At 42.9% G+C, this 12105-nt stretch overlaps 1 protein-coding gene across 5 annotated transcripts in view; it reads right to left on the bottom strand.

Moving 5' to 3' along the window:
- The window catches only part of ASIP (agouti signaling protein), a 221067-nt gene that overhangs the window by 17369 nt on the left and 191593 nt on the right, over window positions 1-12105 (bottom strand). Inside the window, exon 1 of one of the 5 annotated variants that reach the window (XM_065893680.1) lies at window positions 9708-9892. The exons of the other annotated variants lie outside the window; for them this stretch is intronic. The gene's annotated coding sequence lies outside the window, so the exon portion shown is untranslated. Of the gene's footprint in view, window positions 1-9707; window positions 9893-12105 lie in introns of those variants that run through there. 5 annotated transcript variants of the gene reach the window in all.

Genomic DNA, 12105 nt, shown 5'->3' with positions numbered 1-12105 from the left:
TTACTTCCCCTTTTCCCTTTAAAAACTTTCATGGGGCTTCCCTGGTGGCGCAGTGGTTGAGAGTACGCCTGCTGATGCAGGGGACGTGGGTTCGTGCCCCAGTCCGGGAAGATCTCACATGCCGCGGAGCGGCTGGGCCCGTGAGCCACGGCCGCTGAGCTTGCGTGTCTGGAGCCTGTGCTCCGCAACGGGAGAGGCCACAACAGTGAGAGGCCCGCGTACCGCAAACAAAACAAAACAAAACTTTCATGGATGAGCAGAATCTTCGGAGTTGATTCCACCTTCTCCCCAGAATGCTGGCTTTCTAATTAAAAGCAACATTTTCTGTTTCTACTAACACTTGCCTCTCGAGTATTAATTTTAGAGCAGCAGGCAGCTGGACTTGAGTTCAGTAACACGACTTGCGGTGATTCTAAATGAGCAGCATCCCCTTCAGAAAGGCTGTAACACATTCTGTTGAATGTTCCTTTTGATGGTAAGAATTTGCCCTCAGGATAAATCTGACTTCTGGAAATAGACAATGATTTACAGCCAAGTCTGGTAAGGATAGTAATATATGGCCTAAGTCATGAGATTTTATAATTTAAAAATGATTTTAATTTTAAGCTGACACAACCAGAACTGAGATAGCCTGTTGAGTGTTTTTCCTCAAAGCTGTAACATTGAGAGGCCAAAAATTCATTCTAATGCTGCAAGTTGCTTTAAATATCTTTAGAATTCTAGACATTCTAAAGGCAATTTAAAAGTCATACAAGGGGGCTTCCCTGGTGGCGCAGTGGTTGGGAGTCCGCCTGCTGATGCGGGGGGCGCGGGTTCGTGCCCCAGTCTGGGGAGATCCCACGTGCCATGGAGCGAGTGGGCCCGTGAGCCATGGCTGCTGGGCCTGTGCCTCCGGAGCCTGTGCTCTGCAACGGGAGAGGCCACAACAGTGAGAGGCCCGCGTACCGCAAAAAAACACACCCAAAAACAAAACAGTAAAAGTTATACGAGGACTTCCCTGGTGGTGCAGTGGTTAAGAATCCGCCTGCCAATGCAGGGGACACGGGTTTGAGCCCTGGTCCGGGAAGATCCCACATGCTGTGGAGCAACTAAGCCCGTGTGCCACAACTACTGAGCCCACATGCCACAACTACCGAAGCCCGCATGCCTAGAGCCCGTGCTCCGCAACAAGAGAAGCCACTGCAATGAGAAGCCCGTACACTGCACCAAAGAGTAGCTCCCCACTCGCTGCAACTAGAGAAAGCCCACATGCAGCAACGAAGACCCAACTCAGCCAAAAATAAATAAATTAAATAAATTTAATAAAAAAGAAATACATTTAAAAAAAAGTCATACAAGAAAAAGCACCATATAACTTAATAATCACAACTTTTATCTTGGGATGGAAACCTGTTTCAATTGAGCACCAGATATACACCCAAAAAGTAATCAAGAGCCTTAAAGAAGCCTCCTTTTAAATTAGTCTTCTTTTTTTAAGAAACATATTTAGAGAGGAGAATGTAAAATATTAAACTCACTAGATTTTAGAATTAATGAGAAGAGGGAATTCCCTGGTGGTCCAGTGGTTAGGACTCTGCGCTGTCACTGCTGAGGGTGCAGGTTCTATCCCTGCTGGGGGAATTAAGATCCCGCAAACTGTGAGCCATGGCCAAAAAAGAAAAAACTAAAAGAATTAATGACAAGAGAATAAAACAGGCAGAAAAGGAAAGTAGAGAGGAGAAAGATAAGTAGGGAGGAAAAGACAAAGAAATAGAAGAATTATGAGGATTGGAGCTGGGGGGTAAGGGAAATTCTAACTTTATCTGTAATTGTTTTTGTGGGCTTTTTTTGCCACACCCGAGGTGGCTTACAGGATCTCAGTTCTCTGACCAGGGATGGAACCCATGCCCCCTGCAGTGGAAGCGCAGAATCCTAACCACTGGACTGCCAGGGAATTCTCTCTGTAATTTTTTTTAAATAAAAAAGACTTGAAGCAAATATGGTAATAAATATGGATGATTCTGGGTGGAGGTTACATGAAATTTTCCATATTTAAAAACATTCTCACAATATAATAATGTGGAAAACAAAGAAAAGGTAAATTATACTGTGGTCTGGTCTCTGTACCTGGTAGATCATGGCCCTTTGAGATGTTGATTAGTGTTCAGAGCTCTTAGGTCTTTAGACTTTCTAAGAGTGAGGCAATTATTTATAGCCAAGCCAAGATGTTGGTTCCGTTTCTCTCTGAATGGGATGTTTCCCTTTAACCAGAATAAAGCATATGGTTCATCCAACTCACAAGGCCAGGGTTGTGACTTAGTGTTGCTCATCCCTAAGTGGACTCCAGCTTGCCTAGGTCAGGAGAGGAGAGAAGGAAGGAAAAGGTAGCACCATCAGCATCAATCAGAATCAGCCATTGTCAGACATGGGTTTATGCTTGACCTTCAGCTTTTCTCTCTACAATAATGGGTGGGAAATAGGGAGCAAGTTAGGGGCAGAGTTGTGGACTTGTACTTTCTAGTTTGCAAGTGAGAGCTTCAGTCACCTTGTTTACCTTTTATTTTTTTTTTATTTTTGGCCATGCCACATGGCTTGTGGGATTTTTAGTTCCCCGACCAGGGATTGAACCCAGGCCCTTGGCAGTCAGAGCACAGAGTTCTAACCACTGGATCACCAGGGAATTCCCCATTCACCTTGTTTAGAATGCCATGGCCATTCATCATCTCCTTCTCCAAATCCTATACTTCCCTTCAAAAGCCTGTTTAAGTCTTGCCTCCTCCAGGCCCATTGTTCTGGCCTATTTCTGGACTCTTGTCTTCTGCCAGACAAGAGGGGGCCCTCTAATTGGGGACTGCCTGGACTGTCATCTCTTAAGATTTCTATGGAAAGCCAGTCCCACCCTTCGCTGCTCCAGATCCCTCTACCTGTTGTTCCAGGCCACAGGGTCCAAGATCAACAGTGTCTCCAGTTAATGTTTTTCTTCAGACAACCTCTGTTGGCTAGTCTGAGTTCTTTAGGAAGACAGAGTGGGATAACTCACAAAATAGAATTTAAGCCACATTCTGCCTCAAAATATCTTCCCTGGGCTTCCCTGGTGGCGCAGTGGTTGAGAGTCCGCCTGCCGATGTGGGGGACACGGGTTCATGCCCCGGTCCAGGAAGATCCCACATGCCGTGGAGAGGCTGGGCCCGTGAGCCATGGCCGCTGAGCCTGCACGTCCGGAGCCTGTGCTCCGCAACAGGAGAGGCCACAACAGTGAGAGGCCCGCGTACCACAAAACTAAACAAAAGAAAATCTTCCCTTAACTAGCCAGATTCCATAGCATGTCTTATGGGCTATAAGGATCAAGTGCAAATGCTCTCAGTCATGGTTAAGTTGGTAGCAATTAGTGTTACTGGATTAGTTTTCTATTTTCCTATCTAAGGGCAGACCTCTGAGGAGAGGAAAAGAAGGAGAAGTAAAGAAAGAAAGGTCCAGAGAGCTTTGGGACACTGTGTTAGGAGGGCAGATTCTGCTGACAGTGGGCATGAGACCCCAAAAGAGAGAAAGAAACTGATGAAAAGGACCTGGAGAAGCCCCCGTCATAAATGTGGCTCACTTCTCAAGATTGGGTCTGAAGAAAGGCACTTCAGGGACTGAACATTCTGAGGGATCCTTTATTCAGCCTCATCTATGACATGTGGGGAAAACATTAGAAAGACAAGGCCAACTGAGCATGAGGAATTCACTAACTTCTGAAGTTGTTTTTTCTTGCTCTCTGTCTTTGGTTAACCGAGTTACCAAACTAGGGTAGCTTTGCACAGCAGTTCAGCCCGGATTCTGAACCTCTGGGACTGTTGCTTGCTCAACTGTAAATGTCTCTTAATTGATATCCTGTCTCCATTCTTGTCCTGTTCCAAAACAGTAGAGTGATTTTTTTTGCGGGGGGAGGGGGAATTAAAATCACATATCACCCCCTGCTTAAAAACTTTAATAGTTTCCCATCGTTCTTGAAATAAGATCACGATTTCTTGTAAGGCCCTGTTGTTACTCTCTCTGACCTCATCTGATAGACTTTCCCTCTCAATCACTAGATTCTAGACATATTGTACTCCTTTCTGTTCCTAAAATATGCTCTTTTCTACCTTGCCCCTAATGCTCATTCCCTGGCCTTGAACTTGATTCTTTTAGTTCTTCCCATGGCTGGATCATTGGCAACCTCTGGATATTTGTACAAATATCACCTCCTCCATAAAAGCGTCCTTCCCCAGTATTTATCTATCCCATCATCCTATTTCTTTCATAGCTCTTATCACAATTAACAATTATCTGTGTTTACCTTTGTATTGGCTTTCCTTCTCTTGTAGAGTTCAAACTTCCTGAGGGCCGGGACCTTGCTATCATATTCATTTTGCTACTCCCACTACCCAGAGGTACCTGGCACAAAGCAAGGCACTCAGTAAATATTTGGTGAATGAATGAATGAATGAATAGAAAAGAAAACCAGCAACAGAAAATCCTCAGATTTGTTGGTCCCCTTGGGACAACAGGACAGGTGACAAGTCAGATTTGATGGTGACTTAATGTCTTTTCCTTGGCCTTTGTTCTGTCATACTGGGGCTTGGACAACCCTTAAATTTCATTAGCATCCCTTATCTGAGTGCTAGGATATGCTCAGGACTCTGGCTTTTCTTAATATCTTTTATCTTGTATTTGATCGAGAAAGGTAAAAGATATAACCTAATTTGTGGGTAAAAGGGACTGGTAAGGGGGCCTGAGATGGGGCTATAAGAACCATAGGGCTTTAGAACTGGAAGAGAACTTATGGATCATCTTGTCCAGGAAACTTAAACCTGGCCATGCATTAGAGTCGTCAGGGGAATATTTTGCCCTTATGCTAACAGTACTTTGTTAAGATATCATTCACATACAGTAAAATGCACCAATTTTAAGTATCCAGCTTGATGAATTTTAAGTTTACAAACCTGTGTAACCACCACTCAGCTCAAGGTATAGAACATTTCTTCCACTCCTGAAAGTTCCCTTGTGCCTCTTTCCAGGCAATACCCATTTTTACCTGTCAGAGGTGACGTCTATTCTGACTCCTACCACTGTAGATCAATTTTGCTGGTTTCTGTACTCATATAAATGGACTCATACTGAATGAAATCATTTGCATCTGACTTCTTTTGCTCAACATGTTTTTGAGGTTTCACCCACTTTGTTGCATGCATAAGTAGTTTGTTCTTTTTTTAATAGCTGATTAGTATTACACTGTAAACATATGACATTTGTTCATCCCTTTTCTTGCAGAATTTTACCAAATATAAACCCCAAAGCCTGCCCTAGGCCCACTTAATCTGAATTTCCAGGGATGGAGCCTGGGAGACATACTTTCAATAAGCTTCCAGGCAATTGTGATATACAGCCATGTGTGAGAAACACTGATTTTGTCCATTCACTCTGGTTCTACAGAGAAGGAAACTGAGGCTCCAAGGAGGAAAGGGGTTTCCCAAGGAGACACTTGAATCAGTGAGTCAAGACTAGAATCTCTTCCACTGTGCTACTCTTTTCATTGCAAGACAACTCAAACTGCTAATTACTGACAAGGGCAGAGACATGAATCATAATAGCTTCTATTTATTGAGTACCTGCTATATGCCAGGCTCTGCTCTAGGCACATTATGTACATTTAATCCTTTTAACAATCTATATATCACAGGTGAGGAAACTGAAACCCAGAGCAGCCCAAGGGACAGAGGTAGTAAGTGACAGAGAGAGCAGTGAATCCCAAGTCTTCCAGACTCCAGAGCCACACAAGAAGGTTGGTACCTTTGCGTGAAGTAGAAAAAGGAGGAAAATTACAAACTTCTTGGTTTGGTGGTCTGCCATCCTGACCCAGTCCAGCTTGCTACAGTAGAAATAAAAACAAAAGAGTATTTACCCCATTTCTCAAACCCTGGTTTTAGAATTCCTTCAGTTCTATACACTCAGTGTCTATCAGTGAGAGTTGTTGACTGTCAGATTGACTAAAAATGTGCCAGCTAAAGGAAGGGTGATGTGTTTGCTTAATCACTAGCTCTTCCTCCTTTACTGTCCCTCGGGGTGGGGATTGCAAATGCTGCCAGTGGGTCTGTCAGGGATGTTGTCCACATCTGGAAAGCAAGTTTCCCAAAGTGGAGAGGGCCTTGACTCTTTCATCAGAGTAAACCGACCCTAGCAATCAGAGACTGGAATGAGTCAGAGATACATCTGCTAGTTGAGATGCTGAATCTGGAGTCCTGAGAGTCTGGCACGCTCTGTTTTTTTTTTTTTTTTTTTTTTTAATTTATTTATTTTTGGCTGCATTGGGTCTTCGTTGCTGCGCACGGGCTTTCTCTAGTTGTGGCGAGCGGGGGTTACTCTTGGTTGTGGTGCGCGGGCTTCTCATTGTGGTGGCTTCTCTTTTTGCGCGGCACAGGCTCTAGGCATGTGGGCTCAATAGTTGTGGCTCGCGGGCTCTAGAGCACAGGCTCAGTAGTTGTGGCACACAGGCTTAGTTTCTCCACAGCATGTGGGATCTTCCCGGACCAGGGATCGAACCTGTGTCCCCTGCATTGGCAGGCTGATTCTTAACCACTGTGCCACCAGGGAAGTCTGGCACACTCCGTTTTTTGATAATGAGGAAATCTGGGAAGTATAAGGGATGGCTGGCTGAGGAAAGTGGAGACCTCTCTTTTGTTGCTGGTGGGGTTGGGGGAAGTAGGATGGGAATGGATGGCAGGAAGAGAAGAAAGCTTGTGGATACTGACAAAGACTCTCTCCCTGACCAAACTTTAGTTAGGCTCCTCTGAGACCTCTTCTTAACTAGGCCTTGACTTTGGCCCTCCATTCTGTCTTTGGCTTGCATAGCTCAGGTTTAGCAAGAATGCTGTCAATTTAGTGAGAATCCTCCCACCCTTGATATCTGATCACTCGATATCTAATCAAGTTTCTCATCCCCCACCTCTGATGTATAAACCTGACTTTAGGGAGAATCCTGTTAGGTCAGTTTAGCAAGGATCGCCTTACCCTTGATGTCTCCTCTTAGTAATTTTCCATCCTCTGACCCTCTTACTCTAATCATTGGCTAAAAATTCCCAACTGTCTTTGTTGTATTCTGAGTTGAGCCTGATCTTCCTTTCCTATTGCAACATCCCTATCGCAATAGTCTTGAATAAAGTCTTCCTTACAATTTTAACAAACATCAGAATAACTTTTTTATACGATACCAAAACAATTTGATCTCTTGGGCTATATCTATACACAGAGACTGATTTGACTGTTGTGACTGGATTGACTAGTCTAATTCTTATGCCTAACAGATGACAAATTGAATAATATTCTAATGGGTGGTTTGGGTCTTATGTGGACAGCCTGCTTCAGGACTCTTCTTCTGAGACCAAGAACCATGTGGTAGGCCCAGGCTCTGCCTAAGGGGTTCTGAGTTAGTATCCGAGAGAAGGCTTGATGCTGTGTTCTTCCTCAAGAAGCAAAAGGACACAAATCATTCAGGCAGCTGCATGTCAGTGTGAAATCTGTCTCCCTGTTCTACTGAAACAGGTGTCAAGAGTCCTGGCTTCCCAGATATGCCTTCCCAAAGTATATAAGGAATACAATGCTGGTAGGAGCTGCTAAAATGATGAACCTCCTGACATCATTCCCTTCGGACTGATTTAGTGCTTATCACTCAACAAAGACCTTAGTGCGGACTTTATTGATTTTGGTTTTACTCTCCAGAAATTACTTCTCTCTCTTTTCTTTTCCCCAGTCATCATGCTGTCTTATGGTTTTTAATTCCTTTTACTTGGGATGTATTCTGAACTTACTAAGAATGGCCTGAAGCTGGGTGGATGGTCTGCTACAGCTCTCAACAACTTTCCAGCAGAAGGAAGGGAAGAGGCTTTGATGTCAGAGAAATTTTCTGCAGAAAAGGATCAAGGCAGACCAAAGGAAATACAGCTGAGCAAATCTTAAAACGATGTATGAATTAGACAAACTTTGTGTTTAGACAAAGTAGAACAGGTTCTGAGACAGACACATGTGAAAGTGTTTTTTGGAATGGGTCAAGATCTCTTTTTTTTTTTGGCTGCGCTGGGTCTTTGTTGAGGCACGTAGGCTTCTCTAGTTGTGGCATGCGGGTTCCAGAGTGCGCGGGCTCAGTAGTTGTGGTGTGCAGGCTCTCTAGCTGCAGCACGCGTGGGCTTAGTTGCCCAGTGGCATGTGGGATCTTAGTTCCCCGACCAGGAATCGAACCTGCATCCTCTGCACTGGAAGGCGGATTCTTTTTTTTTTTTGAAGGCAGATTCTTAACCACTGGACCACAAGGGAAGTTCAGGGGTCAAGATCTCTTGATCCCACAAAGGTCCCCAAAATAGCCAAAGAAAACCCAAAGTGACTCCAATGTTGCGTCTCTTAAGCCTCCTAGAGCCTCTCCAATGGAAATGGCAGAACAAATGTCCAGTGTTGCTGAAGCAAAACAAACAAATCCACAATTGAAAATATTAACCCGAGCTTTCCTCTAAGGGGCATTAAAATGTGCTGAAATGGGCATCCACTCTGAAAAACCAAACACTTAGAAAGGAAAAGGAAGATTTGCAATAAATGGAAGTTTGGTTGTCTGTTTTTTGCCCTAATAAATACGAAATGAACCAATTCTTCACATGCAGACTGATCCTAAATCCCAAATTCTACTCTATGAGAGTCATTAGAAATCTGATACTACAAGTGACTTTTATTTATTTATTTATTTATGCATTGGGTCTTCGTTGCTGCGCGAGGGCTTTCTCTAGTTGCGGTGCGCGGGGGCTACTCTTCATTGCGGTGCGCAGGCTTCGCATTGCGGTGGCTTCTTATGCTGCGGAGCACAGGCTCTAGGTGCACAGGCTTCAGTAGTTGTGGCGCGTGGGTTTAGTTGGTCCACGGCATGTGGGATCTTCCCAGACCAGGGCTTGGATCCGTGTCCCCTGCATTGGCTGGTGATTCTTAACCACTGCGCCACCAGCGAAGTCCCTACAAGTGACTTTCTGAAGACATTTAAAGAAGTGCTAAAATATGATTCTGGAGTCAGGGCTGAGATTTTTAAAGTACCTCTTTCTATGGATTTTTTTTCTTTTACTGCTAGAAAATGGAAAAAGCAGGGTAAAGAGAAATAAGAAGCTACTAATTAGTGAAAGGTAGATTGCTTTCTTTATGCTAAACTCCTAACTACTCTGACCCACAAAAGTGAAACAAATAAATCTGTTTAGCTTTCCTGAAAATGAAGAAATGAGGGATGACCAACAAGTTCTTTAAACTTTCCAAAGTCGCAGTAGCTTCACTCACTCTGAAAGTAAATTTAAGCTGCCAGCTAGACTCACATGCTTCCCCTCAAAAAATGGAGGCCAAAGGAACTTTCTCACCTTGCAACAGAGGAGGCTTGCGACTCGCTTGTCTGTAATTTCAAGGACAAGAATAAGAAAACAAACAACCATACTACAAAAATTATTTTAAACTTCACTCCATCTCATTGGCAGGAAGATTCTCACTGACCCACAATGAAAAGAAGAAATGTTTCATCATCAGAAAAGTAGTAGTAAACAGAGCAGGTTTTACAAAAGAAGTGAAAGTAAAGGGTAGCATTTATTTTACGTAGGGGATCTCTAGCAACCCAGGTTATTTGAAGAACCCAGAGGAGGAGCCAGGATTTCTGTAGGCAGCAGAAGAAAAGAAAAAAATTTTCTCCTACTTACAGTGCCCTTTATCAGCCTCTCTAAGGGAAGCCAGAGCTGAGCATCTTCCCTGTCCTTACACAGCAGAGGCAAGATGTGTTGCTGTGATTTTTAAAAGACCCGGGAAGTCCCAGCAGCCGACTTTCCCATCTCATCTCTTTGCTTTCAGCCAAGCAAAGACTGTCTTCATACTCATTCTGGTGGCCACAAGCCTTGTGGTCTAGTCTCCCTATTTTTCTCCCCAGTCTTTGGAATTAGAATTGGTGTTGACACTGAGGTTGCAAGGGCTTGGAAAGGAAGTGGCTGCACTGAGGATACTCATGCACAGGATTTAATGAGACTTTAGTTCAGAATGGATCCCAGGAGAGAGAATGAAACTTTGCCCTAATGAGTTAACCTGGAAAAACAAATCCTGCCAAAGAAGGGCTTAATTCAGCTTCTTTCAGAAATTCTGGGTGGACTAAGGAGTACTCGGTGGAGAAGCTAAACTCTAGGTGGGTAGATTGCTGAGGCCCAGCCTGCCTTATTAGTAAAATCTCTCTGGGAACTTTCAATATTGGTCTCATGATTTTCAAATTTCTACGTAAATTTTCAACAGTTGAAGGGCTGCCCTTCTGCTGACACGGTAAGTTATTAGGCTGTGGTGCTCCTCTTCTCACTCACTTGGGTTTTATTTGAATAAAGTAGAATTTACAAGGTCACAATTTATGACCCCTGGGTGATGTGAAGCTTTGAGACTCTTTAGAGGGGAGCAGCTTAATACAGGGCTATGCAGCAAGCATTGTTTGTTTTAGTGGGGATGGTGGTGGAAGAATGTGATAGGTAGTGGCATGGTCCTACATTGATTTATCCTAATTTCTAGGGACCAACTTATTTCTGGTGGTTTATGGAGACAGGGGCAATTGGAAAGAGAAGTGAATAAGAAGTCAGAAGATCTGGATTCCTGTTCAGGTTTTTTTACTTTCTTTCTGTGATCCTGGCAAGTTACATGAACTGTCTGAACCCACTATCTCACCTGCCTACCATCCTGGGCTGAAAAGAAGATCAAATGAAATCACGTAGACACCTTGAAAACCGTGAAGCACTCCACAAATGTGAATGTTTTCTAAATTTTAATTCATTGTATGACCCACCAAGTAAGCTCTTCAGATAAATCAAGAGTTTGAATATGGAATGGGGAGGAGGCAACATCCTGAATCTGATGGATTTTAGGTGACGGGAATAGAAGGCTATGAAAGATAGAACTAAGTGGGAAAAAAAGAAGAAAAAGGAGGGAAAGAAAGTAGAAAAGACATAAAATTCCTGAGAAAGACTTGGCTCTGATGCTGATTGGGCTTTATGACTCTAAAATATAATCCTATTCAAGTATGGAGCAATGGAATATAAATAAGTAATGAACATTATTATTTCCTTAAAAGTAATTAGCCAAAAGGACAAATACAGGTTGTCCAGCAGGCAAAATCATGAGCCTTTGGGGATAAATCAGGAGGTAAAACAGATTGTATGAGAATGGCAGGATGTGGGAAAGGATGGTGGTGAGGGTGAAAAGTGCTCTGAAGTCCAGGGACTTGGCTCCTGCCACTGACTCGCAGTAGGCCCTTGGACAAATTACTATCTGGTTGGTTCCCTAATCTATACAGACTGACCTCAAATCCTAAATGAGAGAATTAGACTAAGTGATCTACTAAAAAAAATTCCGTCTTTGTTACTTTTATGTGACTTTGGACAAGTCACATAAACTGTGATAGTCACCCATGTGCTCACCACAGATGTTAATGTTGTCCCCATATTTGCTTCAAAGTTTTAAACAAAGAAATAGAATGCTATAAATATAGCTCTCCATTCATTTCTCCTCCTTCTCCCAGAGGTAAACACTATCCTGAGTTGGTGAGTACCACTCCCATGAATATTTTTATACTTCTAGGTATATGATTTCGTAAAAAAAACCATAGAAATGTTTTGAGGGTTTTAAACATTTACATAAATTGTTACATACCATATGTTTCCTGCTACAGCTTGATTTTCAGCAATATCATACTACTGAGAAGTAGTATAGCCTGGTGGTCAAGCTCTAAGATTCCAGGGCAGATAGCCTGGGCTCATATCCTATCTCTACCATTACTAGCTGTGTGATCTTGGGTAAATTGCTCAACGTCTCTGAACCTCAGTTTCCCCATATGTAAAGTAGGGATAGTAACATAGAGCTTCTGTGAGAAGTAAATAAGTTAAAATACGTAAAGCCCATAGAATAATGCCTGCACATAATAACCACTATGTGTTTGCTACTATTATTTGAGATTTATCTATGTGGATACTTAAAGATTTAGTTTGAGATTTATCTATGTAGATAATTATATCTTTAGAAGGATAGATAATTAACTACTATACTACAGTTTTCACTCTAAAATAGTATTTCCTA

Source organism: Phocoena phocoena, chromosome 15 (genome assembly GCF_963924675.1).
Source record: "Phocoena phocoena chromosome 15, mPhoPho1.1, whole genome shotgun sequence".
Lineage (NCBI taxonomy): Eukaryota > Metazoa > Chordata > Mammalia > Artiodactyla > Phocoenidae > Phocoena > Phocoena phocoena.
Note: the sequence above shows the minus strand (reverse complement) of the source record. Positions and strands in the feature narration are given on the sequence as shown.